The following is a 4,861-nucleotide window of genomic DNA, read 5'->3' on the forward strand; positions in this document are numbered from 1 at the left end:
GAGGCTGGCTTTGAACTCTCCATCTTCCTGCTTCAGACTCTGGAGTCGTTGGGATTACAAGCATGTGCCACCATGCCTAGCTCTATACAATTTTGTTCCATCTTTTTCTGTCCTTATTGATTTTTTAGTCTTTTTAATTTAAGTTAAATTTGTTTTTAATTGATACATAAAACATAAAATTTATACACATTAATGGGATACCACATGATGTTTTGATACATGTATAAATCATGTGATGCCTAAATCAGGGTAAAAATACATGTATCCTCAAACATTTATCATTCCTTTATGGTAGTAGCTTTCAAAATGCTTTCTTCTAGCTTTTGAAAATATATAACAATTATTGTTATCTATGTTCACTGTACTGTGCAATAGCACACCAGAACTTTTTGCTATTTATAATTGCAGCTTAGTACCTGTTGATCAACCTTTCCCCATTCCACTCTCTCGGATTCTTTCTTCCTCCCCTGATAACCACCGTTCTACTCTTACCCTCTATGAAATCAGATTTTAAGTCCCACATGAGTGAGATCATGTGGTATTTGTTTTTCTGTGCCTGACTTATTTCTCTTTTCAAAATGATCTCCAGTTTCATCCATGTCATAAAAGACAGGATTTTGTTCTTTGTTTGACTGAATAGTATTCCATTCTGTATGTATATCACAATTGATTTATGCATTAATCAGCTGATGAACATTTTGGTTGACTCTACTTCTTGGCTACTGTGGATATTGCTGCAAGAAGCTTGGGGGTGCAGAAGTCTCTTCCATATATTAATTACATTTCCTTTGTTTGTACACCCATTAGTGGGACTACTGAATAAGATGATAGCTCTGTTTTTAATAGAACATCCACTTATTCATAATGACTATATTGATTTACATTCCCACCAATAGTCAGTAGGGATTCCCTTTTCTTCATAGCCTCAAACACTTGGTATTTTTTGATGATAGCTATTCTTCCTCAGGTGAGGAATTGTCTCATTTTGGTTTTGGTTTGCATTTGTTTAGTGTTTTTCATATACATTTTGGCCAATTGTACATCTTCTTTTGGGAGATGTCTATTAGAGTCTATTTTATATTTCTTAATAAGATGTTTTCTTCTTCATTATCAAGATTTTAGTTATAAATATGTTCTGGATATTAACTACTTGTCAAATGTATACTTTGCAAATATTCCCTCCCATTCTATATGTTAACTCTACACTATCTGATTGCTTCCTTTGCTATGCAGAGCTTTTGAATTTGATGTAATCCTATTTGTTAGATTGTCGCTTTGATTTCTTATGTTTTTGGGGGAACTACTCCAGAAAATCTTTCCTTATTTCAATGAGCTGACGTGATTTCTCTGTTTATTTTCCTAGTGATGTCATAGTTTCACATCTTAAATTAAGTCTCTAATCCATTTTTAGTTAATGAAACACCTGCTGAGATATAAGAATAGTTTCAATTTTGCATGGTGCTATCCAGTTTTCCCAGCACCATTTATTGAAATAAGTGTTTTTTCTCCAGCACATGTTCTTAGAAACTTTGTGCAAAATCAATTGGCCATGAATATGTGGTTTTACTTCTAGATTCTCTGTTCTATTCTATTGGTCTATGCTGCTTTGCTGTTTTGATTACCACAGCTTTATGCTATAGTTTGAAGTTAGCTTCTATAATCCCTCTTGTCTTATTCTTTTGGCTCAAGATGGTTTTAGCTATTCAGTTATTTTGTGGTTCTCTATAAGTTCTAGTATTGTTCTCTAGTTCTGCAAAGAATGACACTTTGAAAAGAATTGCATTTAATCTATAGATTCCTCTGGGTAGAATGAACATTTTAAAAATTTTGATTATTTTAATTCATGAACATGGTGACTTTCCATGCTTTTGTGTCTTCTTTGATTTTATTCATAAGTGTTTTATAATTTTCATTGCAGGGATCATTGACCTTTTTGGTTAAATTTATTCCTAGGTATTTTATGTCATTTTATTTTTATAGTTATTATAAATGAGATTGAGTTCTTGACTTCTGGTTTAGATAATATAGCATTCACATATAACTATTGATTTATTTATATTTATTAATACTGCATTTAGTTTATTGTTATTACATTTATGTACAATTGTATATACACTTATACTTAATATATATTTGTCTGTTTATTTATATAATGTTAGCTATTGGCTTATTATAAATGCTTATAAATGCTCTGTATTATGTGAGGTACATTCTTTATCTAATCTGTTCAACATTGTTATTATAACAGAAAGTTAAATTTTATAATGTTTTTTTTTTCTTCATCTATTAATGATCTTACCGTCTTTTGTTCTTCATTTGATTGATGTGGTGCTTCTCATTTCTTAATTGTGAATGTTAAACAATTTGTACATTCTTAGGAGGGATTACACTTTATCATGGCTAATAACTTTTAAATTTTCTGTTGAAGTTGGTTTGAATTCGGTATTCTATTGAGGATTTTTGCATCTATATTCCTTTAGGATATAGGCTTATAGTGTTTATTTTAGTTGTATACTTGTTTGATTTTGGTTTTGAAGATGAGGATGATCATCATGATTGTAATGATCACAAATGTATAAAAAGTTATAATCCAACAATTGTCCTTCATTTTTCCCCTAATCCTATAACCTTCCCTTCCTTTCTACCTGTTTCTACCTTTTTCTATCACTGACATACCTTTTCATTACTTGAATGTAAACATATTATTTTTAATTTGCCTTCACCGTGCTTTTAAACAGATGAAAAAACATTGAAAATTTGTTTTAAATTTGCTTTTCTACCTACAAAAATTACATGCTATAAATATAATCTGATTTTCAATTACTAAAATATCATTATTATGACAATTGGTGATATTTGCTTATGATCTACATTTTAGTAGCATTATTGTACTGTTTTCCAACTGAAAATTTTACTGTGGGTATATGAATGAAAATACTCACTTCAGAAAATATATATTGGATGATCAATATATATTGGAAGTACATATTGAATGGTAAGGTATGCATAATTTTTACAAATAATTCAGAAAAATAATATGCAATTGTATGCTTATATAAATTTGTGTTCATAATAGACACAAAATTTTTTAAAACTTCATAAATAATATAGGTTATAGTCAAAAAATAATAAAATACATTATGAAGGACTAGACTACTATAATTTAAGGGAAAATAGGATGTAAATGAGATCAACATATTAATAGGTGTCCTTACTCAGACCACTGAAACAAAAATATTTTCAAAATGGAAGGTACAAAAAAATCACAATAGAAAAGTATAAGCAAAAGAACTGTAAGTCTTTATCTTTTTATTTAACTAGTTTTCAATCCAAAAAGTATTCAACACAACAAAGAACATGCTATCATATGATAGCAGTTAATTAATAATTGAGTTATAATATTAGCTCAATAATTTAATACTAACTTTCATAAAACAATGTACAGCTGATTTAAGGAAAGTAGAAATATAGTAGTGAGACTAATTCACTTTTCTTGATGAAGACAGATGAAATAGAAATATAAATTAGCAAATATAAGGTTTAAACATCATAATCATTAGCAAGATTTTAATTATCAAATGTTTAACTCCTATGTTAAATTATAATTTCCTTCAAGAGAATATGATGCATTCAGAAAAACTTATACTGTACAAAAAAATAAATAAATCTTCAATAAACGTTATGTCTTCTTTTTGGTGCAGGCTCTGTAGTCTAATTCCTAAGTCCTTGATCCATTTTGAGTTGAGTTGTGTGCAGTGTAAGAGATAGAGGTTTAAAACAACTCTAAGATTTCATTTTACTCCAATTTGAATGGCTGTTCTCAAGAACACAAACAATAGATGTTGGCATGGATGTCGGGGAAAAGGCACACTTTTACATTGCTGGTGGAGTTGCAAGTTGGTGCAGCCACTCTGGAATGCAGTGTGAAGTATCCTCAGAAAACTTGGAATGGACCCACCTTTTGACCCAGTTATCCCACTCCTCGGTTTATACCCAAAGGAATTAAAATTAGCATACTACAGTAATGCAGCCATATCAATATTTATAGCAGCTCAATTCACAACAGCTAGATTGTGGAACCAACCTAGAGGCCCTTAAACAGATGAATGGATAAAGAAACTGTTCTATGTATACACAATGGAATATTATTCAGCCATAAAGCAGAATAATATTATGACATTTGCAGATAAATGGATGGAATTGGAGAATATCATGCTAAGTGAAATAAGCCAATTCCAAAAAACCAAAAGTCAAATGTTTTTCCTGATAAGTGGATGATGATATACAATGGGGGTTGCAGGGTAGGAGGTGAGAGAAGAATGGAGGAACTTTAGATTACATAGAGGGGAATGAGAGAAAGGGGTATGAAAACTGGTGGAGAGACACATTATTGCCCTATGTACATGTATGATTACATGAATGGTATGAATCTACATAGTGTACAACCATAGAAACAAAATGTTGTACCCCATTTGTGTAAAATTAACCAAAATAAAGTCTGTAAAAAATAAAAAATGATAGAAATAAAAAAATTAAGTGTTATGTACAAGAAATAATCAAAATGGCATTTTTATCATAACTCCTTAAAATAATAAATTAAGAGCAAAATAAAAGTTATTTCCACCTAATACCTTTTAATGTATAATTTTTAAGGACTTTGAGTAAATGACTCATGCTTGTAATCCCAGTGACTCAGGACACTGAGACAAAATGATTGCAAGTTTAAAATCAGCCTGGGAAACTTAGGCCCTGAACAACTTAATCAGAACTTGCTTCAAAATAAAAAAAAAAATAGAAAGTGCTGGGGATGTAGTTCTGTTTTAAAGTGCCTCTGGATTCAATCCCCAGTACAAAAAAAAAA

Source organism: Sciurus carolinensis, chromosome 14, assembly GCF_902686445.1.
Source record: "Sciurus carolinensis chromosome 14, mSciCar1.2, whole genome shotgun sequence".
In the NCBI taxonomy this organism is placed as follows: domain Eukaryota; kingdom Metazoa; phylum Chordata; class Mammalia; order Rodentia; family Sciuridae; genus Sciurus; species Sciurus carolinensis.